The sequence below is a fragment of the Neovison vison genome, chromosome 7 (assembly GCF_020171115.1).
Source record: "Neovison vison isolate M4711 chromosome 7, ASM_NN_V1, whole genome shotgun sequence".
In the NCBI taxonomy this organism is placed as follows: domain Eukaryota; kingdom Metazoa; phylum Chordata; class Mammalia; order Carnivora; family Mustelidae; genus Neogale; species Neogale vison.
In genome coordinates, this window is record NC_058097.1 from 46465492 (window position 1) to 46480172 (window position 14681).

Genomic DNA, 14681 nt, shown 5'->3' on the forward strand with positions numbered 1-14681 from the left:
TTTTTTTTTTTTAAAGATTTTATTTATTTCTTTGACAGATCACAAGTAGGCAGAGAGGCAGGCAGAGAGAGAGGGGGAAGCAGGCTCCCTACTGAGCAGAGAGCCCCACACGGGACTCGATTCCAGGACCCCGGGATCATGACCCGAGCTTTAACCCACTGAGTTACCCAGGTGCCCCTGTTGGTCTACTCTTCTAAAAAAAATATGAACAGTGGGGCGCCTGGGTGGCTCAGTGGGTTAAAGCCTCTGCCTTCAGCTCAGGTTGATCCCAGAGTCCTGGGATCGAGCCCCGCATTTGGCTCTCTGCTCAGCAGGGAGCCTGCTTCCCTTCCTCTTTCTGCCTGCCTCTCTGCCTACCTGTGACCTCTGTCTGTCAAATAAATAAATAAGAACTTAAAAAAAAAAAAGAAAATGTGAACAGTTGTTTTTCTCTTTCCCTGCCTGGAAAAACTATTTTCTCTGTTTTGCCTTTATCAGGTCTTTAAGGATGCCTAATCCTATTGAGGCCAGGGCTTGAAAACTTTCTAAGGTTTTACAAACTCCTCTAAGATTTACCTAAACGAAATCTTGTTGACTAACTAGTCTTGTTTGCTTGGTGTGTTACCTCTGTTACAATGTCATCATCGCTTGATACTCTGATTATTGAAGTGTTCTGTGTCACAGAAGGGACATTTCCTTGTTAATTTTCATAATGAACTCTTACCAAATCATTAACAGTGTCCATTTCTAAGTTCTTGTCCTTTCTAATTGTTGTTATTATCTTGCAGAATGTTTCATCTACAAGGAGGTTCATATAAAGGACTTTTAGGAAAAATACAGGTATTCAGTATCTGTAAAGTCACAGCTGAAATGGGTAAGAATTTCCAGAACTAACTAAAAAAACTGCATTCAAATTAAACAGGAATTAACATGGGACTACATGAACTAAAAAGATGATGATAGTTTTGTGCCTCTTGACACATCACTGGTTCTCTAATGTTTGCTCTTCCATATTAAGGAAACTTTCTCTAAAGATATCTGTGACTTAAAAAGAATGTGATAAAGCATTGACTTGTGAACAAAAGGAAACATTTAACTTTTCTCTCCACCGGAACCCTCTGATACTCAAAAAGTCTCAGTAAGTATTCTTTCTTCCATGGCAGTCACAGTCATTTGCTTAAGTTCAATACAATGTGTTCTCCTAAGGGGAAACCACTGGAAACACTGGTTATTTTACCAAGGCTTTGATTGGAGTGTCTTATTTGTGAGACATGTATAGACTCAGGTAGGACTGAATGATTCTAAAGAACCGAGGTCGACTTACAAACCCTGGAGCCCTAAAGCCCCTTGGAAATGCTGTCCTGATTCCTTGCTTTCAGATTTCCCAGCAGCCTCACCAGGATAGATACTGTCACTTCTTGTCACAGTATAGATTGTCACTTCCTGGCAGGTGCAGAGACCTCAGGATATATTGGGGAGCTTGTGAAGAGGGATCTGCTCACATCTCTACAGGGCCTGCAGGCACGTCTGATAGCAAGTACTTGACTTGACTTCTGGTCTGGAGAAGCTACTAAGAGTTCACCCTAGAGATTCCTTCTAAGAAGTTCCAGCAAAGCAGATTCTAAAAGATCTTTATGATGAGTCATTATTCTTGCTGAACTTATGTAGGCCAAGTTTGTGATAATTTAAGGGTAGAAACTGTTCTGGGGGTGGGGAATAATGTTGGTAACAAAGGCAGAAGAAAATTTATTACACCTCCTTAAAATCAACAGCCCACTGACAAGTCCTTGAAACAGGCAGAGTGGCCTTTCTCCAGGGACTCAACTTCCAGCTTAATATTTTACCAAGGGCAATAGGCAATTTTAGCCCAATCCCAGGATCCTGCAAGTCTCCTTTAACATATAAAAACTCCTTTGGGAGCTTCTGTTATCTCTGCCCCACAAAATACATGTTTACCATCATCCTCCAAGCTTATGGCCCACGGATATGAATCTGTTGGGTCTCATGACTGAGATTTTACTAAGCAGTAATAAAGAAGCTTTCCTAACCACAGCTAGCTCCCTCAAGGTGTTGGAAACCCTGTTTCCAAAATGTCTGGGAGGCTTAAGCTATCTGTAACCACCTTGCCACATGAAAGTATATAATGAGCCATTTCTCATGACCGCAGGGCAGCTCTTTCTGCCCACAGGTCCTGTCTTCTGACTTTAGTAAAACCTCATTTTTGCACCAGAGATGGATTAAGAATTCTTTCTTGGCACTAGTTTTTGAGCTGTAATGTCTTTTCTACAGAGAGATGATACCAGAATTTAACTTTAAAGATCATGAAAAGTTGCCCCAACAGATTAGCAAACCATTGTTGGTCATGCATTTCCTATTTCCTGTGAATATGTGTCCCCTGTTTGAAATTCTACCTCCTCCCTCCTCGTACTGTCACAGTGGCACAGAAGCTCCAGTCACCTGTCTCTGAGCCTCATGTCCTTCAGTTTCCCATAATTAAGATTTTTTTAAATCTCCTTAAACTGTCTTACATCATTTTCATTATTAACAGGCCAAAGAACTCAGAATGGAGCAAGAAAAACAAGTTTTCCTCTCCTAAATTCACTTCTGCTGAATGACCTGATTTCCACGCTCCAGACCCCAAATCTAAAGTGAACATGGAGCTGGGGATCAAGAGGAGCAGCAGCTTCATCACTTCGCCAGCAAAGGAGGCCCCAGCAGGTAGGGCCGGCAAACCTGCTGCATGCCCAGAGGAAGGGGCTGGGGTTTGTAGAGCAATAGAGAATCTCACCAGTTTTTGCAGGAATGGTGTCTGGGCTCCCTGCCCTGTTCACTGTGTTGTCAGGGTGGAACCAGGCCAATAACTATAATGACAGTTATTTTCCTTGTAATAGTTATTATAAGGAAAAATCAAACATTTAGAAAATGTATATACTATTCTGTCTCAACAGATTTCGTAGAGAGGCTTTTACGTGTGTTTAATTTCAACATATATATATATATATATATTTTTTTTTAAGATTTTATTTATTTATTTGTCAGAGAGAGAGAGGAGCGAGAGTGAGCACAAGTAGCCAGAGAGGCAGGCAGAGGCAGAGAGAGAAGCAGGCTCCCTGCTGAGCAAGGAGCCTGATGTGGGACTCGATCCCAGGACGCCGGGATCATGACCTGAGCTGAAGGCAGCTGCTTAACCAACTGAGCCACCCAGGCGTCCCTCAATATATTTTTTAACATTTTTTTACATTACCTTATTTGAGACTTGTGACAAACAATTTTATTTTACTCTGAAATCTCTACTGAGAATCCCTTTATCCCTACTGAGTCTGGAAGACCATGTGGCTGATTGCTGCCCCATCAAAGATACTAGATCTCTGCTACATTAAGTGGGACACACACATGCCTAATTTTCCATGGAAGATGTAGGACCGTATAATATACAACATACAAGGAAAATCTCCGTGGAGATGCTTATGGTTACAACATTGATGTATGTTACCATGAAGGAGGTGTTCAGAACACATACTGCTCCATGTTTTAAAGTAAAGAACTTCCTCAATATTAGAAATAGAAGGTTTTACTAATTGTTCTTTAAGAAAAAGGAGGTGGCAGGCAGTACACTAGCAATGCTTCTTTGTAAGCACAATCGTTAGAGAGTATGACTTGACGTGGTTAAATGAGGAAATCCTGACAGAAGACTGAAGGAGGTTAGCTAACTCTTCCCTACAGTTCCATACCACTGAACATACTCATTTCTTAGGAATGTACCTCAGTCCTGGAATTTTGGGAAATAGGTACTCCACATCCTTCCGACAACACTCAGACCGTTTTGCACAGGTTTATTCTGTATTTCAAACAGTGACGATAGACTGGATTTGAAATGCATAACTTCGTGTTATGTGTGAACTTAATATATTTTCATTAATAAAACCTAGTGGTTTTTCATGTATCGATATGGGTGTGTCATGAATGAGGTGTTATTCTACCTACAGTGTTAATCTATGTCATTGAAGGTTGCAGGAAATGATGGAATCAATCACCTGTTTGGTACTGGAGTAAAACAATTTACTTAGGAACCCGTTTTCCCAGTGCTCTGAAGGTTTAAGGGATATGTGATTGTTTTTCCCCTAGTCTATACTATGATTTTCTCCTCTTTCTGAATACGATGATGGTACTGTGGGTGTATTACTGAGGCATGTAGTGTAGAGGTATTGTTGGTGTTTTAGCTCACATACTCCATGATGCTGCTACATGGCATTGATTTTGTGTAGCTAGCAGTTTTGCAGGGGCCTTGCACTGACAGGTACCCTTATCACGAGTGCATTCCCCAGTCAGCATGCTGCAGAGTGACAAGTTAGTGGAACATCTCATATGAGATCAGCACTCCATCCTTGTGAGCCAGCATCTCTCTTTCTTTATTTTCTTTTTTAAGATTTTTTTTTTAAGATTTTACTTATTTATTTGACAGAGATCACAAGTAGGCAGTGAGGGAGGCAGAGAGAGAGGAAGGGAAGCAGGCTCCCTGCTGAGCAGAGAGCCCAATGCGGGGCTCCACTCCAGGACCCTGGGATCATGACCTGAGTTGAAGGCTTTAACCCACTGAACCGCCCAGGTGCCCCCATCTCTATTTCTTGCAATGTCTTCTCTCCCATGATCCACAGAGAAGACTCCCCCTCCCTCAGGCCTTCCTTAAATCTTTTTTAGTCGGAATGGCATATTCTGGACTTAAGACTTAGGAGTCTTTAGCACTACACCGTGGACCCAAATGAAAGCATGTGCCCCATGTCCTACACTGAGTGGTATTTTGATGTGTCTATGAGGTACACATGCGCATATGACCATGCTATGTGTGTCATAGATACCCCATAAGAAAGAGAAATCTATCCCAATAGGAGTGATGTGGTAGCCCAGGGAAGAGACAGAAAATATTTAAGATGAAGAATTAACATGTAGAGGAGGAGAAGTGTCCCGAGTTTCCCAAGTGACTTCCTAGATGTAGAAGTTATCTCCAGATCTCCAGTTGTATTTGCCCTCATTTTTATTTTCAGCTATGTAGGCACCACAACCATTCTTTTTTGCCTGTGCTATAGAGATTGTGTCCTCAGAAAATGCTTCATTGAGATTAGACAGATGGAAAGCCAATGGGTATTAGTTCCAACATGAATGATGTGGGATGTGAATCTAAGTAAAATTTGAGGAAGGCACCATCCTTCAAGAGAAAGACAAGACCTATTGAAAGGAAATGTGAGGAACTCTTTCCTGTGGGGAGAGACCCAGAGGTGGCTCCCTTGAGTCACTGCAAAGGCTCAGGCAGCTCTTGCTGGTGTCATCTGATGAATACATGTAATGGGGAAAGGAAATGGTAAATGTGGGTTTTTCAGGAGTGGGGAGGTCCTGCTTTATCCTTATGATTTGATCGACCTCCTGTGTCTTCCTGAGGATTAGTACTGTTGGATGTCAGTGATTGCAGTACTATCCCTGCCTAGATCCGTGACAAGGGATGGAGGAGGGTGTTGGATGATGCAATCATGTGGGCAGCTTTAAGATGTCACATAGTAGAATAGATGTTTGAGATGAAGAAGCCTTCTGGACAGTGGAATAGGCCAGATCAGCAAGGCATGTGCTGTGGTTGCTCCCACATTTCCTGTGTAGATCACCCCAGTCAAGGTCAGATCCAGTGTGGTTGGTTGATCCTTCCAGGAAGCTATTTCACTGCTGTGCAGTACCTTCCTCCCTTTCCTCAGCATGGAAGTAAGTGTAGTTCTAGGCTCTGCCTCTTTGCATTGCACAGATTTGTTGGAGTAGCAGTTCAGCAGTGAGAGGCAGTGAGCATTTCTGCCTGAACCAGTCCAGTCCAAGTGTTGCAATTTGGGATGAAGATTAGAAGCACTGATTTCCATTATTGGCCAAAAAACAACTTCAGGTACACAAACAGAAGCAGGATCACACACCCTCTCAGAGTCCGTGACTTATAACCAGAAGAGGACTAGTCCTCACCAAAATAGGGTTATGATACAATTCAAGTAAGTAACAAATTTCTTTGGTTTCATCACATGCCATGTTTTTTACAGTGAGATCTTCCCAGTGAGATGCCTTATTTCTCTACACTGCAAACTGAAGTCACCATATTTGTGAAGGATTTCGCTTTTCCTTCCCCTTCTCTCTCTGCCTGCCTCCCTGCCTACTTGTGATCTCTCCCTGTCAAATAAATAAATAAATAAATAAAATCTTTTTAAAAAGCAGATTTTATTTGACAGGGAACACAAGCAAAGGGAGAGGGAGCAGTAACCTTGCCACTGAGCAGGAAGCCCAATGTGGGGCTTGATCCCAGGACCCTGGGATAATGACCTGAGCTGAAGGCAGATGATCAGTGACTGAGCCCCCTGGGTGCCCCCACAGAACAGACTCCTAACTGTCGAGAACAACCTAAGGGTGGTTGGATAGGAATGGGTTGGAGGGGTGGATGCAATGGGTGATGGGTTAAGTAGCACACCAGGATGACCGATTGATGTTATATATAAGTGGAGAATAGAAATTCTCCTGCTGAAACTAATACTATGTGCGAATGAAGTAGAATCTAAAGAAAACTTGGAGCTACAAAAAAGTAACTTAAGGACAGAAAATTGTTACTTGGTGAAAAGATGAGACATAGAAACAAAACACTCACTTTCAGCCCAGAAGGCTGACTTACAGCCTGCATAGTTATGATAAGGATCTAGCAAGTGCTGCTAAGAGCTGGTTGCTATGTTCTTTTTTTTTTTCCAATTTATTTATTTTCAGAAAAACAGTATTCATTATTTTTTCACCACACCCAGTGCTCCATTATTTTTTCACCACACCCAGTGCTCCATGCAAGCTGTGCCCTCTATAATACCCACCAACTGGTACCCCAACCTCCCACCTGGTTGCTATGTTCTTATAGGCTCTCATGACTCTGTCCATCCACCAATAAACAATATGGAGCTTGACGGGGTTTTGGAATATAGGTGAGGTTCCAGGGGCTGGAATCTGGAACTGATGACCAGGAAAGAATTCTTGTGATGTCTTTGGTGTAAATCGGTGGTTTCTTAAAGCACTGGGACAAGACCCCTAGGCAGAAAAAGCTGCTCATTTTCCTGATGTGTCACTGATTATATAATTGGGAGCTGGGGAGTTGAGGACAAACAGAGTGTCCAGAAGGACTGTCATATGCAAAAGAAGACTCTAGAGAGAATGGGGACCTGGTTATTGTCAAGCAAAGGCTGTTTTTCCCTCCAGTGAGCTACGGATATGAAGACAGTCACAAACTTCCTGGAGGACTATTGTATTCTTCTATCACACATCCTTGTGATTTGGTTTCAGGTTTAAAAGAAATTTAATTTTACATACCTTTCCTTTTGCCTCAGCCTCCCTCAATTTTATGGAGGGTAGGGTGATGTTAGGGCCTCAGGAAACTGAGTTAATGGGTCTCTGGAAGTTAGGCTATAGATAGGATAAGAAAGCTTCTTCCTTGTAAATCACTAGGACATGTGTAAACTGAGGAAGAAAACTGTCCTGTAGTGATAAGGAAAACCTGTGTTCCAAGATGGCTGACCTAGGGAGCTACAGAGTCCCAACTTCTGCCCCCGGGCTCTTCCTGGTTCTCCTCTCTGCCCTGCTTCTCAAAGGTGCCAAAAGTACCAAGTATGCAGAAATGGGAGGTACAAATTACCTTCTTTGTCTGTGATATATACCAAGAATTGATTAGATGGAGGACCTTGATCAGAAAGACTGCTGACACCAAAGATTAACTTTTTACATCCTCAAGAGTTGTCTACCTGGAGGGGCAAAGCATTATTCAAAGTCTGTTTCATCTTTACATTCTCCTGTGAGTTTATGAACCATGTTTGCAATTCTAAATCCCTCCCTCCTTTTTTTTTTCCTCCAATTTATTTATTTTCAGAAAAACAGTATTCATTATTTTTTCACCACACCCAGTGCTCCATGCAAGCTGTGCCCTCTATAATACCCACCACCTGGTACCCCAACCTCCCACACCCCCCGCCACTTCAAACCCCTCAGATTGTTTTTCAGAGTCCATAGTCTCTCATGGCCTCCCTCCTTTTTTTAAGTCATGGTGGCATGCAAGCTTCCATTGTCTATCTTTGAGCCTCATGTCTTTCAGGCTCTCATAATTAAGAAATTTTTTTTTCTTTCTTTTTTTCTTTTTTTTTTTTAAAGATTTTATTTACTTATTTGACAGAGAGAGAGATCACAAGCAGGCAGGGAGGCAGGCAGAGAGAGGAGGAAGCAGGCTTTCTGCAGAGCAGAGAGCCCAATGCGGGGCTCGATCCCAGGACGCTGGGATCATGACCTGAGCCGAAGGCAGAGGCTTTAACTCACTGAGCCACCCAGGTTCCCCAGAATTTTTTTTTTCTTCTCATGAATCTGTCCTACCTCATTTTAAGTATTCAGCAAACCAAGGAATGGAGAATGGAGTGAGGAAAACAAATTTTCCTCTCCTCACATTCATTCTGTTGTATGAACTGACCTCCACACTTCAGCCTGTAAGGAACTATTTAGCAAGAGCCTTCCATTAAGGTTAAACAATAACCTTGTTGTTTAACCCTTAAACTGTCCCTGCTCCCCTTCCCCCAGGGGACTTACTTAAAAACAAGTCCTGGAAACCAGCCCCAGGTAACAAAGCTCAAATACAAGGGTGCGTCAGGCCAGGTGGAGACATCCGATCAGAGGGGAGATGTGTACTGTCTTCCTAGTTACCAAGGAGTATGGGCCCTGCCCTTTGGGCACCTTTTGGGCACCAATTCTGACCAAGGTGATAGGCTAGTTCAAATGTCTACTAGTGTAAATTGTCATTCAATTGGTCACCTAGCATGACTGTGCAGCTTTCTCTGTGTTACAGTTTGATTGGACACCTGTGCATGGCCAGGCCCAACCGCATGGCCTTTGCCCTTAAAAGCTAGTCCGTGCAACAGAAAGGTTGCCTCTCTTGTAAGAGGTGCGTCCCCAAACGTTCAGTCTGATTCTTGATGCTTGGTGTGGAATAAAGCTTTGCTTGACCTTCGCTTTATATCATTCTCATTCCTTTAATCACGGACCCATTTTGGGGGCAACCTAACAAGCCCCAGAACAGAACGTGCAGACAGAGCTGGGGATTGAGAGCAGCTGGAACTTCATTACTTTGCCAGCCAAGGAGGCCTCAGCAGGTTGGGGCCATGAAAACTGCAGCCCACCCAGAGGAAGGGGCCAAGGTTTTGTAGGGAGATGCTGGATAATGGCCGATTTCCAGAGGAATTGTGTCTGTGCTGCCAGCCACGTTGACCATGCTGTCAGGGTGGAACCAGGTTCCTGAAATGAGGGGATGAGATGAGAAGAGGGGAGGTTTACAGAAGAGAGGGAAAGAAAGTTGCTTAACTTGTACTGGAGTTCGCTGAAACATTGATGCAGCCGTTTGGATATTTGTTCCACTTGATGTTTTTAAGTGGTTTCCTTTTCACGCACCAGGACAACGGTAGTAAGACCTTTTCCTATTTTACAGTTGAGAAAGCACTCAATATTTTCTAGAATGAGTAAAATAAAAAGTATATCCCCAAATTTCAGTGAGAATGCTGAGAATTAGAATTCTCATATTGGGGGCGCCTGGGTGGCTCAGTGGGTGAAGCCTCTGCCTTCAGCTCAGGTCATGATCCCAGGATTCTGGGATTGAGCCCTGCATCAGGCTCTCTGCTCAGTGGGGAGCCTGCTTCCTCCTCTCTCTCTCTCTGCCTGCTGCTCTGCCTACTTGGAATCTGTCATGTAAAAAAAAAAAAAAAAAAGAATTCTCATATTGCTGATTGGAGGGTAAAAACATACATTCACTTCGGAAAATTGTGTGAAAGGTAGTTATGGAAATATTTACCTATGGAAGGGGAGCAATTTGTCACCCTAAAATGTGTTTCCTTGGTCTAAAGATTATTTTAGACTGGTATTTTAAAGAAACAGTGGATAAAGGAAAAGCTCTGAAATCCTGTGTTTACTTTGAAAGAGACATTTGCATTTATATGGGAAAGTTTAGTCTGTCAGGTGTCTCCCTCTAGTAGCAGATAGAGGGAGAAGGAGGCAGTCTCCAGAAACTCGGGTGGTGGAGCAGGCAGGGCTGGATCTGGGCTCCCAGCCCCAGCCTTGGTTCCCCTGCTTTGCATGGTGTCCTCCCAGATGCTTCCCTAAGGTTCAGGTTGGAAGATTTAAAAGGATCCTATCTGCTGGCCTCCCTCTCAGTCTGTTTGTCGGTTTGGGTGGAGACAACATTGTTGTGTTAATTACGGGCTCCAGGTGATTCTCAGTGAGGCCGGTGGTGAGCACGAGGGCTTTGGCTTGTTTTATGAGTGGAGAGTGGTCTTTGGCTCTTGGAGGGGTAAAAGGGTCTTTGCTCCGTGAGTCTGTAGTGTTAGGTCCGTGGAGAACAGGGTTCCTACACTGAAGCCGAATTTGTGGGCGTCTGTGGGAGGGGAGACGTCCCTGAAAGCAGAGGGAAAAAAAAAAAAAAAAAAAAGGCAGGGATTGCTCTTCCAGCAGGAGCTCAGGGTTTCTGAATAGCTCCTGACACAAAGGCTAGGAATTTGGGCCTTTTCTGCATTTTAGGATCCTGCCGGTAGCTGAGCCATTTTCAGGTGAAGAGTCTCCATTGGCGATGTTAAAAGCAGTTCTGGGGGCACCTGGGTGGTCAGTGGGTTAAGCCGCTGCCTTCGGCTCAGGTCATGATCTCAGGGTCCTGGGATGAGTCCCGCATTGGGCTCTCTGCTCAGCAGGGGGCCTGCTTCCCTTTCTCTCTCTCTGCCTGCCTCTCCATCTACTTGTAATTTCTCTCTGTCAAATAAATAAATAAAATCTTTAAAAAAAAAAAAAAAAGAAAATGCAGAAATAAACAGGATGGATAGGAGTTCCAGAATCACTCAGAGAATTCACAGGGTAATCCCAGGGAGTGAGTCTTGCTCCTTAAAATGTGAAAAACAAGGATACCTGGGTGACTCGGTGGGTTAAGCATTGTGCTCTTGATTTCTGGCCAGGTGGTGATGAACCTGGTGGTTCTCTGGTTAGTGTTCGTGGGGGTGTGCAGGGAGTGTAAGATCATCGCTGTTTCTTCGAATGTGTACTTGTATTACTTTTGCAAGATTTCTCTGTTGCTAATGAGTTCTGTATATTAATTGTAGCTGTGATGTACAGGCAGTCACGAGATCTAACCCGAATGCAGCAGTTTGCCCTTATGTGATGGTTCTGGAACCATCCATAGAGACTATAGAGACCATAGGTCAGCCTTCTGGGCTCCAGGTGAACATTTTTTGCTTCTAGCCCTCATCCTAGTAGACTCAGAAATAAGAGCTGTTCCCTTTCTGTCATTCTGTGTGTTTGTGTTGACATTGTGAATAAAAGACAAAAATCATCATGGGCAAAAAGATTTATGTATTGTATCATTGAAAATGTTTCTTAAATTAGTCGTCATGACAAGTTTCTATTCTGTCACTTTTCCTTTGGGTGTAACCACTTTCTAAATCTCTGGGTGTGTCCTTGAATGTACAATGGCAGATCAGTGCTGGGTGAATCAGTTCTTGTTTCCCTTGTTCTGCTCAGGTTTGACCCCTGCTATGAACACTGCTTTAGGGTCTCTCTGCATAATGACCTCTCTGTCATTTTAGAGTGACTCTAGGTCAGAACATCTTGGTGAAAACTTGATCCTTTCCATGTCACTAGATGTTTGACAAAATATTCCTATAAAAATAGAATAATTTATTTATTCTCTGAGATGGTTATTACCCATTTCCCCTTAATTTATGAACAAGTGTTAGGAGCTCTCTAGAAACTAGGAAATGGTGAGAAAAGATTGTTGTTGTCTTTCTTGCTTTGCCAGTAGAATCTATAATTGGTATAAAACCCACTCAGGCATGCTTGGGTGGCTCAGTTGGTGAACTGTCCGACTTTGGCTTGGGTCATGGTGCCACGAGTCCTGGGATGGAGCCCTGTGTTGGGTTCCCTGATCAGGTGGGAGTCTGCTTATCCCTCTCCCTTTGCTACCGGCCCTCTGTTCTCCCCCCTAGCCTTGTTCTTTCTTGTGTGAGTGTGCTGTCTCTCTCTGTTTCTCTCAAATTAAAAAACAAAACAAAACAGTTTAAACAAACAAACAAACACACATTTCTGTTCCATGTCCTCCAAGAATTCCTCCTTGGAGTTCTACCTCTTTGTTATTCCAAAATGTATCCCTTGGCAGTTGGGCTATTGCTCTCTTAGACATGCAGACTCGCATTCCAACCCAGTCCTCCAGAACAGAATTTGCATGTATGTAAGATCTCCCCTGCCCTCTTAGAATTTAATAAGTACATTTGTAACCCACTAAAATATCCCACCTAAGAAGCAGACACTACTTACACTGTATGATGTTAACACGGTATAAAAAATGTGTATGCCTGTGTTGATGCCTCTGTTTAACAGGTTATTTTGGATGAACACACAGTATTTATACTGATTTTGTGGATCCTGTGTCATCCTCTTACCTCAAAGCCAGAGAATACATTAGTGCCTGTTACTGGGTTAATATCTTCTGAAGGCAGAGCAAGTTGTCCTAATAAAATGGGACTAACATGGGTTCACTTCTTGGTGAGTCACAGAAAGTAAACAGGGATGGGGTGATTGTGGTCACACATTGGAAAATTGATTTGCCAAAAAAAAAAAAAAAAGGCGGTGTGCCTCATAAGGGATAAGTTCCAAATAAGACAGTGACAGAGCAGAGCAAGGGAAAGGATTTCCTGTTACTTGGGGTTAGGGTGGATGTTCAGGAAATGGAGTCTGGTCCTGTGTAGAGCTGGGCAAAAGATGACACAAGAGTCTCAAGAAAAAACTTCTCAGGCCCCTGAGGGGCTCAGTCATTAAGCATCTGCCTTCATCTCAGGTCAAGATCCCAGGGTCCTGGGATTGATCCCCACATTGGGCTCCCTGCTCCATGGGGAGCCTGCTTCTCCCTCTCCCACTCCCCCTGCCTGTGTTCCCTCTCTCGGTGTCTGTCTCTGTCAAATAAATAAAATCTTAAAGAAAAATAAAAAACATGGGACGCCTGGGTGGCTCAGTTGGTTGGACGACTGCCTTCGGCTCAGGTCATGATCCTAGAGTCCCGGGATCGAGTCCCACATCGGGCTCCCAGCTCCATGGGGAGTCTGCTTTGCTCTCTGACCTTCTCCTCGCTCATGCTCTCTCTCACTGTCTCTCTCTCTCAAATAAATAAATAAAATCTAAAAAAAAATAAAAATAAAAAAAATAAAAAACACAAACCACTTCTGTACATACTCTGTATGTTATGTATATAATCTTTGAGTTCCTTTTTGGGTGGAGATTTTAATACTAAAATAAATGGAACTGTATAGATTACTGCATGGTTTACTTCTTGGTGCATCTGCTTAGGTGTGAGTCTGGGGTTAAGCTCAAACTGGGCCGCCTAAGCTCTTCCTCAGGACAGTTCATACTTTTGTTGGATAGTTTCCGTTTGTTTTGCAGGAGTTGGGGGGTTTTGAATGAGGTAAAAGATAAGGTGGAAACACGAGGGTTAAGTAAAATATGGGACAGAGGTTAGAGGGTTCAAACAGGTAACCAGAGAAGGTCAGGTCTTGGGTCTGGCTGGTGACATAAACTCCTATCATTTTTGGGACCATCGTGAACTCTTTTAGTGGCCACTTGGTGACTGTGGTATTTATTGCAGGGACAGCTGACCTTCAGGGATGTGGCCATGGAATTCTCTTAGGAGGAGTGGGGATGCCTGACCCACACTCAGCGGCAACTGTACAGGGATGTGATGTTAGAGAATTATGGACACCTCGTCTTCTTGGGTAAGAATAAGTCCTTCCAGATTTCCAAACCCCTCTCTGAGTTTTGTTCCTTCCTGTGAAGACTGTGTCTTGGAAGATTCCTGTGTGAGTGGAATTCAGATCCAGGCAAAAAGGGAAATACATTGGGATTTGTAGATGGAGAGAGAAATCTTCATGATGTGTCCTTTTCAGTTCTAGCTTCCCCTTCTTCATCACTTCTGTAGATTCCTGGTCATTCTAAACACTGAGTGGCATAAAATGGTGCTGCCCACATCTTCTACTCCAGTTTCCACCCACTGTTGTATAGGTGGTACCTGGAAGTGGAGGTCAGGACGTTAACGTTGGAAGTACCTCCTGTGTGTTCTAAACGGGCTGTTGAACAACAGGATGTGGGAAATGTTTTTCTAAAATTCTGCAGTTTCCTCTCTTCTCTTCTGCGCACAACTGTGATTGAAAGATTCTCCAGCGATACTCACTTTCTTTTTTTATAAAAAACAGGCCTCATTACATCCAAGCCAGACTTTGTCTCCTTTTTAGAACAAAAGAAGCAGCTCTGGGATGTGATAAGAAAGGAGACAGTAGTCATCCATCCAGGTAGGTGGGAATGAATGAAGTGGGTGACAGAGGTGACATCGAAATGTGGAGGAGGATTAAAGTGTGGTTTGAGTCAATTTCCTTGAATGGAGATTAGTTTGGGAAGCCTGGTGGTGTTGGTCTCCCTGTCACTGAGGGACATCTGCTATCCAAGATTATCAGGCTGTTGCATTCTCTAGGGATTCTCCTTCAGCTCAAGTGCTGGTCCACCGCATGCACAGTGAGGCCCAGGCAACTGCCCTGGGAGTGAGAGGGCCTCCATGACCTGAGAGCTTCTCCATTGCCATGAGGAACCCAGGGTAGTCAACT

The 14681-nt window shown here is 43.5% G+C and overlaps 1 pseudogene; it reads left to right on the forward strand.

Annotated features, from left to right (window-relative positions):
* The first annotated feature begins 1250 nt into the window (after positions 1 to 1250).
* LOC122913319 lies at positions 1251 to 14386 on the forward strand (annotated as a pseudogene).
* Positions 14387 to 14681: the final 295 nt, after the last annotated feature.